Here is a 16739-nt window from a genome sequence, read left to right as displayed (position 1 = left end):
ATGCTTTTCGTCAAGGTAATATCAGAGTCGATATAAGATTCAGAACTGATGGAAAGCTCTTCAACCTACGGAGACTGGAAACAAACTCGAAAGTTTAGGAGGATTTCGCTCGTGACTTTCTCTTTGCTGATGACTGTGCCCTGTATGCTAGTACTCAGTCTGACATACAGGAAAGTATTGACCAATCCGCCAACGCCTACGAGTTCTTCGGTGTGACGAGAAGCATAAGGAAGACTGAAGTGATGCATCAGCCAGCTCCTGCAATTTCCTACACAGAACCAGCCACAACGGTAAACGGCGAGAAATTGAAAATGGCAGACAAATGTGTTTACTTTGGTACCATACTGTCATGAAATAATAAACCAGCATCGACGAAGAAGTCTCCTACAAAATTTCCAGGGCCTACTCGGCTTCCGGCAGACTCAGAGACAGGGTAAGTGAGAAAAGAGAGATAAGTCTTCAAACCGAACTAAAGATGTACCGCGTAGTTGTCTTGACCGCTTTACTGTACGCCTGCCCAACATGGACAGTGTAAAGCCGACATGTCAGGTAGACAGGGCAGAGCCAGGCAAAAGCTGCCTTTTTTTTTCCAGTCAAGGTTTTCTCACTTGATTCTGGTACTTTAGACCATACTTAACAAAATAAGCTTCTGCGCCATCTTGAAATCTGTCCCGAATCCAAGATGGCCGCCAGAAATCCAAAATGGCCGCCAGAGGACCTAAAAAGTGCAATCTGTGGTTAACATTTGTCTGGGGATGGGATTTTTCTATTTTTTACTGTATTTGATGATAAATGGTAAGAGAAATAAGATTCAGTTGATTAAAATTAAAATCAGTCGTTTTTATTGCGAAAATCCAAGATGGCCGCCAGACGCAGCTCCCGAAATTAGTAAATATCATAACTTCTGTTCTGAAAGGTTAAATGACCATGATTCTGGTGTCTACCCCTAGGTTTTTAGGGGTGAGGAATCTATTTCTGCATGTATTTTGCTAATTTGAGTGTTTGATCTTTAAGCAAATTCAAAATGGGTACTACAACTGGGCCCTTGTTAACCTGAATTGAACTATGACATTCTCTGAAACTTTTTTTTTTTCAGGGTATGGTTTTTTGAACTAAAGAGACTGTAATGCTAACTTAAAGGTTCTGCCCCATCCAGATGCATGGATTACCGGCAAAAACCCAGGTGAAACACTATTTCAGATTTCAAATGGAAATTCCCATGAAGTTTGAAAATTCAGATCAATGATAGATCAGCTGTTGCCCAGCTGTACTAGCCGTAGGCCTATTGTATTTTCTGGCTTGTGGTTGTCCAGGGTTCTAAGTGTCCCACAGGGATGCCAACTGTTCCGATTTAGCCGTATTTTTCCGATTTTTTCTGATGAAAATACGCTTGTACGATTTTTTGTGGTTTGTCCCGATTTTTTTTTTTTTTATCAAGACTGACCATACCCACTCGAACATACCCACTCATTTAATGCACACTTGGCAGAGATACATTGCGCAGGCAAAGGTTACTGCATATGAATAATGTGTACATGCGTGTACTGAAAATGCAGTGCTGTGTTAATGGACTCTGAGTAAAACAACAATTTTTCACCTGACAGGCTGCCTAATTTGTGAATTAATTTGTGACTTTGCGTAGATGTTGTGAGTATAAAAATACTTACGTGGGCATAATAATCATGTCTGTCATAAATATTTACCTCTGAAAATGAAAATTATATATTTTTGATGCATTTAATTCAATTTTTTCCCGATAATCTTAATTCCCATGGCCAGTCCCATATGAGTAATTTTCTGTTATGTCTTGTGGTTTAATCACAAAGACTCAGAGGCCGACTTCAGAGTTTCAGGCAGCAATAATAGCCATATATTTATGACAGAAATGAATGTAATATATGTCTTGTGTTCCATGAAATGCCAGATTTTTTGTAATAATTGATATTTTGATATTTTAAATAAATGAGAAATAACAGATTTTTATTCTTTTCTTTGTGCTTTTCCCCAGGCCAATCCTCCAAATATTTTACAAGCGATATACTGGTGTAAAATATATACCATTTAAGCCTGGATTTTCTTATTACTGCTGTAGTGCTACTTTTGCGAGATTTTCCTGAAAATACTTTTTTTTTGTCCCAAAATACTTTTTTTTTTATTACTTCTAGGAATACCTTTTTAGACGCCGAAGTTTGGCATCCCTGGTCCCAGGTCTTTTGGATCCCTAATTTGACGCCACAGAAATGACTCGGAAAGTGACTCGGAATGCGAGTGAAATCATTTGACTCGGAAGTCCGAGTAGCTTTCACCCGGAAGGAGTTGACTCCCAGCTGGCGCCATTTCCGAGTCACATTTCACACTTTCCGAGTTATTTTTGACGCCGCAGAAATAAGAGTGTAAGCTTTCTCATCATTTGCAGTGGAGGTATTGCAAATAAAGCAGACTTTACTCTGTGGCAGTGATCCTCTCCGAACTCTATACGGTCTGGTTTCAGTTGCCGAATCACAACTTTCAGGGTCTGTGTTTGGGGTGACTGTGGATTTCTGCAGTTTGGTGGACTGGTCTTCAAAACACTTCATCCTCGTTTGAAAATTGATACGGCAGCTATTATGAATGGTGATGTCAGAGTTAACTGCGGATAGCCGTTGTGCCGCCAAAAGAAACTCAGCATAGGAATTCTTCGAGCATGCTGGCAAACTGCTGTCTATCCTTAACCACTTGTCTGCTAAATCCTTATACCGTTGTTTATAGTCCATTTTCTGCCACTGGCACCCTACAAAAGTTCTCATCTGCCTTAATGTAACTGTTGCAAAGAAGGCACAGTTTTTCGCCCTCAGAGGCTCCCTTGCTCAAGAAAGGTGTCGCAGCCATTGCTTTAATAGTCTCTAAAACTGCATTGCTTGCACTGTTAGCATTCTCTGATGAGCCACAGCATCACAGAATCTGTAAGATATTTTGATTAATTCTCATCACCAAAAGGGACTTTTTGTGTCCCGGGTTATATCCCAGGTCCATGGTATCCTCCCAATTAGAAATGTTATACTGAAACTAACAATGACACTTCTCTCTAAAACCCCACTGAAATTCGCTATCTTAGGGATCCAAAAGACCTGGGACCAGGGACCAGGGATGCGTCTAAAAAATGTATTCCTAGAAGCCAAAAAAAAAAGTATTCTTAGTAGCCAAAAAAAAGTATTTTGGGACAAAAAAAAAGTATTTTCGGGAAAATCTCACAAAAGTGGCAATAGAGCAGTAAGAAGAAAATTCAGGCTTAAATGGTATATATTTTACACCAGTATATCGCTTGTAAAATATTTGGAGGAATGACCTGGGGAAAAGCACAAAGAAAAGAATAACAATCTGTTATTTCTCATTTATTTAAATCAAAATATCAATTATTTAAACAAATCTGGCATTTCATGGAACACGAGACATATAATACATTCATTTCTGTCATAAATATATGGCTATTATTGCTGCCTGAAACTCTGAAGTCGGCGTCTAAGTTTTTGTAATTAAACCACAAGACATAACAGAAAATTACTCATATGGGACTGGCCATGGGAATTAAGATTATCGGGAGAAAATTGAATAAAATGCATTAAAAATATATAATTTTCATCATCAGAGGTAAATATTTATGACAGACATGATGATCATGCCCACGAAAGTATTTTTATACTCACAACATCTACGCAAAGTCACAAATTAATTCACAAATTAGGCAGCCTGTCAGGTGAAAAAGGGTTGTTTTACTTTAAGTCCATTAATACAGCACTGAATTTTCAGTACACGCACGTACACATTATTCATATGCAGTACCCTTTGCCTGCGCATTGTATCTCCGCCAAGTGTGCATTAAATGAGTGGGTATGGTCAGCCTTGATCAGAAATTTAAAAAATCGGGACAAACCACAAAAAAAAGCGTACAAGCGTATTTTTATCAGAAAAATCGGAAAAATACGGCTAAATCGGAACAGTTGGCATACCTGTGGGACACTTAGAACCCTGGACAACCACAAGCCAGAAAATACAATAGGCCTACGGCTAGTACAGCTGGGCAAGAGCTGATCCAACCTTGATCTAAATTGTCAAACTTCATGGGAATTTCCATTTGAAATTTGAAATAGTGTTTCACCTGGGTTTTTGCCGGTAATCCATGCATCTGTATGGGGCAGAACCTTTAAGTTAGCATTACAGTCTCTTTAGTTCACCAAATCATACCCTGACAAAAAAAAGGTTTCAGAGAATGTCATAGTCCAATTCAGGTTAACGAGGGCCCAGTTGTAGTAGCCATATTGAATTTTCTTAGAGATCAAACACTCAAATTGGCAAAATACATGCAGAAATAGATTCCTCACCCCTAAAAACCTAGGGGTAGACACCAGAATCATGGTCATAAACCTTTCAGAACAGATGTTATGACATTTATTAATTTCGGGAGCCGTGTCTGGCGGCCATCTTGGATTTTCGCAATAAAAACAACTGATTTTGATTTTAATCCACTGAATCTTATTTCTCTTACCATTTATCATTAAATACAGTTTAAAAAAAAAAAAACCATCCCCAGACAAATGTTAACCACAGATTGCACTTTTTAGGTCCTCTGGCGGCCATTTTGGATTTCTGGCGGCCATCTTGGATTCGGGACAGATTTCAAGATGGCGCAGAAGCTTATTTTGTTAAGTATGGTCTAAAGTACCAGAATCAAGTGAAAAAACCTTGACTGGAAAAAAAGGCAGTTTTTGCCTGGCTCTGCCCTGTCTAAGGTAGCTGAACTCTTTCCACATGAGATGCCTCTAAAACTTGCTGCTAGTCAAATGACAGGACAAAGTGCCAGACACAGAGGTACTTCAGAGAACTCAGACTTAGAGTATTCAAGCCATGTTCAAGCGCTCCCGGCTCAGATGGGCAGGGCATGTACTTCGAATGTCCCACGAACGTTGGAATGTCCGACGAAGCGACTGCTCTGAAATGAACTGATATAAGGAAAACGCTCTAATTGAGGTCAGAGGAAGCGGTACAAGGACATACGAAAAGCTTCCATGAAATGCTGCAGCATTAACCCTGACACATGGGAAGCAACGGCACAAGTCTGCTCTGTCTGGCGATCCGTGGTCAGCTCTGGTTTATCAGGCTACGAAGTGAGACGTGTGGAGGAGCAGGAACAGAAATGGCAGCGACGAAAAAAACAGAGCGACCTGTCAGCCTGGCTTACCTCCTGCATTACCATGTCCACACTGCGCCAGATATCTTAGAGCAAGGATCGTACTGACTGGCAATCTTTGAATGTAGTGATACTATAAATTGTGGTCGTCTTTGCCTGCAAAGGACGAATATCATCATGGAGATGCAGTGCTCCGAAATATTTGTTTAATTCAAAATTTAAAAAAAAAAATGGAAAAATGGCCGAAATTGGGTAAAGTCACTTAATTTGTTTATTCTTATTGGTGAGTTTCCCCAATAGCTTTTCGGTTGTTATGCATTCTGACATCAACGTCAAATACGGAATCACATAAACGTTTACAACAAACATTTGGAAACAAGACTCAAATCATTTAGTCTTAGAGAACTTTCACCACATTACCACAGGGTCAAGACAAATAATGTATCAGGGGCTTAATTTGTATTAATTTTCATCTTACTATCACAGGAATCTTTGATTTCATTATCAGTGAAAATGTTCCAGTGGAGATGTTCGCTGCACCAACGAAGGCAGATTTGCTTCTATTGCGCAGTCATCGCTGGCTTCTTGTAGTCTTTCATGCTCAAAGCTGGGCAACATGGGTGCAATTTCTCACAGCGTGAGCAGATACTTTTGTGTTGTAACTTCTCAAACACTTAGTTGGATACTTTACCCCCATTCGATTTGCTTCAGTAATCACACAAAAATTGGAATCGTTGCATAGCAAGTCAGAAGTCCCTCCCCCCCCCCCAGTTTTGTTAAGAACGCGTTATCCATTGTGCTCTCTAACAAAAAAAAATGTGTTCATTGTGTTGTCTCACAAAAATATCACCAAGAAATGATTACTCGAGTCGTTTCTTTTAATTTTCAACGATAAAAATAAAAAAAAATGAATAACAAAAAATGATGCCTATTTCTGAGTTTTGGAAACAGTGTAAAAGGCGTGAAAATCAGAAAGAAAGATACCATTAACTCATTGAAGACTTGATTGAGGTTTCTTGGTTTCTGTTCTCTTTGTCTGTTTTCCCTCTTTTTTTATCAAGATGATCATGACAGCAATATTTACATATTTACAAATTTGCACACTCAGATATTGATGTGATGTTATCTACAAATGTTGAATTGAATTGTTGGTTCCCTGTCATTTGTGAGCAAAATATTTTAATTCATAAGGATGCTAAGAGCATCCACTTGCTAAACTTGGGAGATGGGCCCATGACATGAATTATTTTTTTTATGACCTATGAATCAAACTGAATTTAGTTTTCTGCAAGGTATACGTAACAAGTTATAAATCCGTACGGTTTATTGCCACTTTGTCTAACATCATATGTGACCCTGCACCACAAAACACACAAAAAGTCGCCAGACATGAAATTCTAGTTAAGAGCGTATTCTGAAAGAGCAGACTTTAAGCTTTAAAATGATGTATAACTCAAATCAAATGGAATCTCCTAACCTATCTAGATATTGGAAAGAAAACACACACTCAGGAAAAGTGTGAACTGAGAAAAGAGGCTTTTAAGTACAATGTCTATTCAAGCGCTTAATCTTAACCAAGCCGTGCTGGCTGTGCGATGAATGGGACCAAAAAAAAAAAAAACCAGGACGTACACCACCGGAGTAACAACAATGAAGAGATTATCAGATTAAACTGAAATTGAATATGCCTTATTAACACATTCTGCCACTAAATAATGCCAACTTTCAAAGTAGTAGCATCATCCTTTCAAAAGTTATAGGAGGTGAAACTGAAGAGTGTTTACAAAGTTTTTAGGAAATGGAAAGAGGAGTCCAAAGACACAATTAGTCACATGCTCTATTCTGCCAAAAAATGTTCAAAATAAACTGCTAGAAAACACACTTTTCCTGCCTGTTTCATGATCCCAAATCTTAGCATAATGTAGAGGAAGACTTGCTCTTTCAGAAAATATGAAAAAGTCAAAATCGGGTGGGTTGACCAATTTCACCTATTTTCAGTCCTCATACGAAATCAGTGTGTGCGACCTTTTGTTTGTTTTGTGGTGCACGGTCACATATAAACGATGGTCTAGTTCCCAGTTTGTCTAACACCCTTACGGCTAAACTCAATATTGTCTACTATAAATTTCGTCTAATGCCTGTTTGGTCAAATCCTCACTTGGTCTGATGCCCACTTTGGCTAATTATCGTTTTGTTTAATGCCCAGATAGTCTAACTGCAATTTTTCTGCTTTGATTATCCCATTTTGTCTAATAAACTGTAGGTTTTAGACGTTATGGACATAACCCACATGGAAGTAGACCAACTGGTAATGAGGCTAAGTGGCAATTGGTCTAAATGGTCAATAGACGAACTGGTTGAAGACAAAATGGGATCAGATCACGTGGGTTGAAACTAAATGGCTATTAGACGAAATGGGAGTTAGCCCAAGTGATAGATCACCGTTCATACCATGAAATATATGATACATAGCGTTTAGATTTTACAATCGTTTTGAAAGTTATCATTACAAAAAGTCCGATTTTTTTTTTGAGGGGGGGGGGGCGAGTAATGTACAATATATCTGTGTTTACAGAGTGGTTAAATGAGTTGATGTCTGAATTCAAATAATTTGTTGGTTTGAAAGTTTAAGGGAGCGGAATTGATGATTAAAGGTGTTTTTTTTTTCTTTTTCATGGCATTAGTCCGGTCTTATGTACAAGGGAATTCTTTTTGGACTATGAAATTAGTACCGAATAAGAAAACACATTAGTTTGTTAAGAAATTTTGAACTACGCTTGTTCATTTATGATACACAGCCAAGAAAAGATTTGTCATGGGTCATGTTCATCCTATATTTCTTTGTATATCTGATAGTCTCTCACTCGTTATCCCACGCACGCTCACTCTATAAGACTGCATTCATGTCGCCCTTACAAACCAGCCTAGTAAGATGTCCCTCTCTGTAGCATTTTTCTTTGCTGTAAAATTAATGACAGTCGTCACTGAAATCGGATGGATGAATTAGTCAAGACAATATTTGGAAATATAGTTCATCAAATTTATTTCTTGGTTAACTTGTTTGGTGTTTTTTTCACAGTATACTGGTATATATAGTTCTTAAGGTACATTCTGTTATAAGGAAAACATTATCCCCAGGAAAATAAATGCAGCAGAAGATAATACCACAGTTTCAGAGTAAATGAAATTTGACTAACAAGTTGATTAGGAACGTAATACTACGTTTCATACCGTGGCCCAGCGACTTAAATTTTCTACTGTACAAGACACCGGAATTGTTATATCTATGGTGTCGTTTCCTTTTCTTTCCGCTTAATATGCATAAAAAATAATAAAAACAAACACAGGGTAAAGACTAAGCAGCGTCTTACCTGCATGTCCTATGTTTGCGGGTATAGACATAGTGTTTTTCCAATATAAGTTCATTGGCATTTTGTTCTCGTCGGACTTCACCAATATTCAAACTAAACAAGCATCTCTAAGTGATGTACCTGTAACGTGAATTCGGTAGTTTTAGCTTAAAACCCTGGAAAGTTATTGAGAGTGTACCACATTAAGAGTGCAGAGTTTATGAGGGAAAGTTCATTGGCCTTTTTAATTTTAAGCTTGTGGGACCAATATTCGTAGCTGACTTGCACCTTTAAGTGACGTACCTGTGGCGCGAATTTGGTGGTCATAGCAGTGTAATAAAAAGGGAAAAATTTGAAATTGTTACATAAAGGCGTGATCATCCTTGTCGCCATATTATAAACGTTGTGCAACAAAGATCTTTTTTGTTTACAATAAGGTTATACACATTACGTCGAGTCCACAGATTCATTTCTCAGCATTTGGCAATCTGCCATTTTGTCTGCAAGTGACTTTTGTTATATCTGTAAAAGTTACCTTTATTTCCTGCGTTCAACCCTATGAAATTATCAACACGCAAGTTGCACACTCTCTCCACACATTTTCTCCGTGGCGACTATAATTGTCTTTAACTTGCCACAACCGAGGAGGGTGATACGTGTGTAAAGGGGGAAAGTAGGCCTTATAGCCATGTCAACAGTTAATCACACTACACATCAACATCAATTATATAAATAGAGAACTTTCATGCTGTACTTTAAATTGCCGGATTTACCTGATATCAAAAGCGCTTGTTGGATGTAAAGAGCGATTCTACCGCCAATATTTTGGAAGAAATAAACCTTTTGACACTGGAGCTCAAAACCAACGTATATCACGGCAAAATAATGAAGATAACATAATACGTACATATTATAATGACAAAAGGAAACCTTTTCTGAGTACAAAATATATAAAACAGAAGATGATATCAAAAATATGTGTATTTTTTTTCATAAAGCTGTCTACCATTCTGGACATTTTCAGTTTTGACTTTCTTTAAACAAAACAATGTACGTTCTAATAGATTCTCAAGTATGCAGAGTATGTGAACTTTCTTCAGATAGCGCAAAGGCAAAAAGATTTTCCTTTCAGAATTCTGCCATGGAAGAGTAAAGTGACGTAATATTCACTGCACATATTCATATTTCATGTACGACATTTCATCAAGAAGGTTTAGAGTGGTTTAAGGTGTACATAACAGACGATTGGGGAATACGAATGAGCATTGTCGAAAGACAAAGGGAACACGTTATACTTCTCGGTCACCTAAACTCGTTACCTCTGATGCATTTTCTGCTGACTAGCATGACACAAGTCGAGTTCCCGTCAGCAATGACTTTACCTCGTCATTTGCTAGCTTGTTACCGAATGACGTCATAATATGGAGACATCATCAGAAACTTGACTCTAGATCTGTTAAGATATTTGATTATGTTATATACAATTACAAAGGGCAGTCAGCTTCAACTATCACAAATCAACCAATCTCTCCCCTAATAGTATTGAAACCGGTTTCGTTCATGCCTTGGATTGCGTGTCACAGTCACCTGTAGTAAAGAAAGAAAGAAAAAATACGTTGGCAGAAAACTGAAAGATGTCTTGTTGCTGATTTTATGGCAAAATTGCCCTGTTTTATAATGCAAGCACAAAGCATGGTGAAAGTCTTCTTCATCAATGAAAATTAAATTCTGTGTTTGTTCACTCTGGTAAAGTGAAACAAATAAATATTCAATTTATCCTATTTCCCCCATCAATGCAAAAAAAAATATTACCTGTGAAGTACCTAAACGGCAGTATCTTTTTCTTTTTCTTCGACAAACAGCTTTTTGTATTTCCTTCAATCTAGCAAGAGTACACATACACACTCCAAACAATGAACGCACACAGATTGTACATAAATCCATGCATCTGAAAGGAGGTATTTACCCGGGAAGAGTGCGAGGAAGCTTCGCTGCCGTCTGCCACATAGGGGACCATGAATCCTCGTCGTGTGTTCTCAGCGGGTCGACGCTGTGATTAAAGGAGTTTGATATTTGATACGTCGTCATTTGTGACTGTATCGCTGAAGCAAACCCAAACTTCTACAAAATCTATGTCATTACTGTTGAAACCTGAAGCCGAAGAAGTTAATGTTCTAAGTTGAGTTCATTACAAATAAAAAACAACATCAAGTAAGCATTAGTTACAGTCATGTGCCGACTCTCTTTCTCCGTTTCATGCATACAAACATACACACACGCACAAACACGCACATTTATGTATATATAGGTAATTCCATTAAAAAAAAGGGTCACACTGGTTAAATGGGGTCATCTCACTAAACCAACACCCACGAGTCATACAGTCCACGAGTTCGACACTGAAAACAGGTCCATGAGTCATACAGCTCACGAGTCACAGAGCCCATGACTTCGACACTAGGCAAATAAAGCCCATGAGTTCGACACTAGGTAAAAACAGCCCACGAGTTCGACAGATACAACACGGCGCGTAATGTGTCGGTCTAGCGGGCCTTGTTGGCTTAGTGTCGAACTCATGGGCTGTATGACTTGTGAGCTGTATGACTCGTGGGCTGTATGACTTGGTAGCTGTATGACTTGCAGGCTGTATGACTCGTGGGTGTCGCTTTCGTGACGTGCTCCCGGTAAAATGCCCCCTTCTTTTAGCTTCATCATGTCATTGCTTACAAGGTACAAACCATACAGTAATTCTACTCTTGAATGTTGTTTATCAGGTAAGTATCTTCCTTTTTGAAGGCGAACAAAATTTGTTGCTACAAAGGACAGGACACATTTTCACCAAAACAGTGCGACATCATGACGTTTGGGGGAAAATAATTGTGTAACAATTTTAATGTAATACTAGTTTTATATATCTACATCTTACTGGTAGAAAAAAAAATGCAATTTACTGGCTCAAAAATGATAGAAGACAAGCAACTTTTGAATACTCTAAACAAAAGCATGCATGAAATGAGGGAATTGTTTTCCTTTTTTTCACGAGTGAATCTCAAGAATTAGGTTCTTCCTGTAGGACGTGGTGTTCCGAAAATTGCTAACAAAAGGAGTCTTTTAAGGATTGGATCCATATTAATTGAAACAAAAAATGTTGAACCTTTTGTTGTTATTTTGGTGGAACTCACATAGTTTTACAAATCTTGAGAGAAAATTGGATGAAAAAACAACAAACATGAAAAATATGATCAATTGTAATTTTAGGAGATGGCTCTGGTGTCCCGCGAAATATTGCGTCGGGGATCATTAATATTTTTTTAAAATCTTAATTACAAGAATACTACACCTCGTCAGTGTATTTTATAACGTAGCTGCTATTTCTTGGTACTAAATATTAAACACTGATCAACTTCAGTGTTAATTTGAAGAGAAAAAAAAGCAGAATGGGTAATTTGTAGTGTCCGCTTATCGTGTTTACTCAGGGCGCTCTGTACCTCATTTGTTAATTTTACTATTTCATACCCATATATTTGATTGTTAAACTGACTTCAAGTAGGCTACATTTATGATAATGAGCATTCGTTTATTTGAAATATTTGTATTTATACTTATCCTTTACAACCAAGTTGTCTCATGATTAACCATGCAAAGGTTCTGGCCATCTTATCTGATATTCTGCTTTAAAGTACAACACAATGTTCACCCTTTCAACAACAAATGTAAAACTTTTAAAATTATATCCGGATATAGAGCCCGCGGCGTGAAGCTGTTTAGCAACGCACGTGCGAGGCCTGGAACAATCATGTGTTGTGGTTTATTCAAGTTTCCCGCAGTTAACTATGTTGTTATCATTTGTAAAGGGCACCGTCCTTCCTTGTCCTTCTTTGCACTGCATTTTATCTTACCATTTTGTTAATCAAACAAAAAAGTATCGATATTCACATAACACTTACTCAGCCGATTCAAACAATATGAGATCATATTGTATTAGCAGTACTCATGTATTTGCCTTTAAGTATATTCCTACATAAAATCTGTTACTTATTGAAATTTAGATAATTCAAATTCCCTTTGCATTTTCTTTTGATTTAGATTTTCATTTTACTTTTTTTTCCCTTCCTGTCTGCCAAATTCTAAACGGTGTATGGTGGTGGCTGGCAGGAAGATGTGCACCGATGCTTTCTGTTATAGCGTATAATTATGTACTTTCTGAGGCGGATTTTTTGTGTTATTGCAGCGGTAGGGCAATGCTCTCTGCTGATAAGATCATGTGCATTCCTTCTTCTTTTGTCTATACTCTCCGCCGATCATCTTGTGTATGCATGTTTTTTTTTTATTTTATTTTGGAAGCCCACCGAGACACTCGTTGTATCTTCGTTTACCTGTTGTGTGTGTTCCTTGTTCTTCTCTCTCATCGTTATTGACCCTTCTAGCCCAATTCATTCTGCATTCTTTTACTCCCAGTTCCCTTCCTTCGCAACGATCCTCTATCTACTCAAGTCTTTACGCAACCCATGCACACTGTTATGTGCATCGATTATTTCCCGCGCCTTGTCACATTCCTTCTGCCGTGTCTGCTGGCTATTCTCCCATTGCATAATAACCTGGCATTCCTTCGTTACAGCGCTACTGTTTATGCAGGTTCATATCTTAGACAATTTCATCTTTCGTTATGGCTGATCTCTCGAATGCACCCTTTCATTCCGTGCCAAATGACGATTTTTTTGAACTGTATAGGCTCACAACATCCGAATCTGACTCAGTTGATGAGGCACCAGTAACACAAGCAACTCCTTATGACAACTTCGTTGCCGATAATCTTAATTCAGCAGTAAATGAACTGCCTTATGATCTTAGTAATGATTTAAATCTGAACACGTCATGTAATTACATAACAGTTAATCAATTCAAAGATATGTATTTCAATTTCTCTAAAGACACGTTTTCTCTGTTGCATTTTAACATAAGAAGTCTGAATAAACATTTTGATGAGTTAAAATTTTTATTAGAATCCGATGCGAGCCAATCACTCTCTATCATTGGACTTAGCGAAACCTGGTTGACTTCCACTACGGAAGATTCCTTTGCAATCGACGGATACAATATGTATGTCAGTAATAGATCGGACAGAAGTGGAGGCGGTGTTGCATTTTATGTATCAAGTATTTACAAATGTATTGTTCACAACGACATTTGTAGAATGGACAACACAGTTGAATCTCTTTTTGTAGAAATTTCTATCCCAGGATGTAGGAATGTGTTATTGGGTATAATATACAGACCTCCTAATTCGAATACTTTAGATTTTGTGACATATCTTTCAGACCTGGTAAAAAACCCAGTTTTTAGAAATAAGGATTGCTTTCTACTTGGTGATTATAATATTGATTTGCTGAAATCTGGAAATGATTGTATCTCAAGCGAGTTTCTTGAGACATTTTTGTCTTCATCCTTTTTGCCACTCATTACTAAACCGACTCGCGTCACGGATCACTCTGCTACTTTAATTGACAATCTGTTTTGCAATATCTTACCTCTTCCCGATTCTTTTATAATTCTCTCAGATGTGACCGACCATTTCCCAATCATGACTCATTTTACTTTGAAAACTTTGGCTAATGATGCTAAACCTTCGGCTCCTTTATGCAAACGTAGAGTCTCATGTGAAAAGTTAGCCAGTTTTGATGCCGCTCTTGATAATGCTGATTGGTCACGAGTTTATGAAAATGATGAAGTTAATCTGTCTTTTGATAATTTTATGGAAATATTTAATTCTCTTTTGGATGATATTATTCCAAAGCAAAAAAGTAAAAAGGATTATAAAAAGACGCCTAGGTTACCGTGGATTTCAAAATCAATTCTTCGTTCAATTAATAGAAAAAATCGATTGTATTATAAATATAAAATGGAAAAAACTGAACGATCAAAGAACAAATATACATTATATAAAAACACATTAACTAGGATTTTACGTTTGGAAAAGAAAAGGTATTATTCTCAGCAGTTGTTGAAATCTAAGTTTGATATTAAAAATACCTGGAAAGTTTTAAAGCAGGCAATGAATATTCCGAACAAAAAAGCAGAAATAGATGAAATAAAGTGGGATGATGAAATAATTGATGACCCTGTTGATATTGCAAATGTTTTTAATTCTTATTTTTCAAAAATAGGTGAAACGCTTGCTCATGGTATTCCGGCTACGGAACAGAATTTTACTGAATTCTTAGGCCAGTGTAACCCCAACTCTATTTTTTAACTCCAACAAACAGATATGAGATTACCGATATTGTATCCTCTTTAAAAAACAAACGTAGCTCCGGTTATGATGATATAGATAATTGTATCCTTAAGGGTGTTATATCATCAGTCGCAGATCCCTTGGCTCACATTTTTAATCTGTCAATTTCTATTGGTATGTTTCCTGATAAACTGAAATAGGCTAAAGTAATTCCAATATTTAAAAAAGGTAATAATCTGGATGTCAGTAATTATCGTCCAATCTCTTTATTATCTTCATTATCGAAAGTTTTAGAAAAAATAATATACACCAGAATTATCAAATTTTTAAATGTGCACAAAATATTCACAAATTCCCAGTTTGGTTTCCGAGAAAAACATAGTACCATCCATGCAGTTCTTCATTTTATTGATAAAGTCGTTAATGCAACTGACAATCATTCCCATTTAATTAGTATATTCTTGGACTTCTCCAAGGCCTTCGATACAATTAATCACAACATTTTACTCCACAAGTTATCGCACTACGGAATACGTGGGAAGGCCTTGGAGTGGTTCAAGACTTATTTAGCTGACAGAAAACAGTTTGTTTCAATTAAAGATAATAATTCAGTTATAAAAGATGTAAAGTGTGGTGTTCCACAGGGAAGTCTTTTAGGGCCGCTGCTATTCATAATATGTGACCGTGCACCTCAAAACGAACATAAAGTCGCACACACTGATTTTACCAGAGGACTGAAAATAAGTTAAATGGGTCAACCAAGCCGAACTTGACTTTCTCATATTTTCTGAAAGAGTGGGTCTTCTTTTACATTATGCTAAACTTTGGTATCATAAAACGGGCAGGAAAATGTGTTTTTTAGCACTTTATCTCGAACATTTTTGGTAGAATAGTGTGATTAGGTGTGTCTTTAGAATCCCTTTTTCATTTCTGAAAAACCATGTCCACACTCTTCACTTTCAACTCTAATAACTTTTGAAAGGATAGTGCTACTGCTTGAAAAGTTGGCATAAATTATGGACAGAATGTGTTAATGAGGCATGCTTAATTTCAGTGTAATCTGATAATCCCTTCATTGTTGTTACTCCGGTGGTTTACTTCCTGTTTTTTGTCAGATTCATCGCACAGCCAGCACGGTTTGGTAAAGATTTAGCGCTTGAATAGAAACTGTACTTCAGAGCCTCTTTTCTCAGTTCACACTTTTCCTGAGTTTGTGCTTTCTTTCCAATATTTAGATAGGTTAGGAGAGTCCATTTGATTTGAGTTATACATCATTTTAAAGCTTAAAGTCTGCTCTTTCAGAATATGGTCTTAACTAAAAATTCATGTCTGGCGACTTTTTGTTTGTTTGAGGTGCAGGGTCACATATATATCAATGATTTTTCCTCTGTTTCAGAGGTACTTTCCTTTATACACTATGCTGATGACACCAGTGTTTTTCTTGCCCATAACGATATCGATGTTCTTGTTCAACAAGCTAATACAGAATTGAAAAAAGTGACCAACTGGGTCAGAGCTAACAAGTTGTCATTGAATGTTCAAAAAACAAAATATATGCTTTTCAGCAATACTGTTGATTCTTTGAATTCAGAAATAGTTCTGGATGATTGTAATTTAGAAAGTGTGTCATATTTCAAATTTCTTGGTATTTTTGTAGATAATAAACTTTCTTGGAAAATACATATTGATCATATTTGCAAAATCATCTCTCGAAATATAGGTGTTATGAACAGACTAAAATTTTATATTCCTGAAAAGACATTACTTGTGTTATACTCCTCTTTGATACTCCCTTACCTTCATTATGGAATTTTAGCTTGGGGCAATACACATCAGACGCTGCTGAATAGAGTGTTATTATTGCAAAAGAAAGCCCTCCGTATCATTTCCAATTCTCCCACTCGTTCACATACAAATGTATTGTTTAACTGTAATAAGCTACTAAAAATTAACGAATTATTTTTATACAACTTAGGCCAATTTATGTATATGT

Source organism: Diadema antillarum, unplaced genomic scaffold (assembly GCF_040938485.1).
Source record: "Diadema antillarum isolate AM-2024a unplaced genomic scaffold, OU_Dant_1.0 scf00000054, whole genome shotgun sequence".
NCBI classification, from domain to species: Eukaryota; Metazoa; Echinodermata; class Echinoidea; order Diadematoida; family Diadematidae; genus Diadema; species Diadema antillarum.
This window is presented reverse-complemented; position numbering follows the sequence as displayed.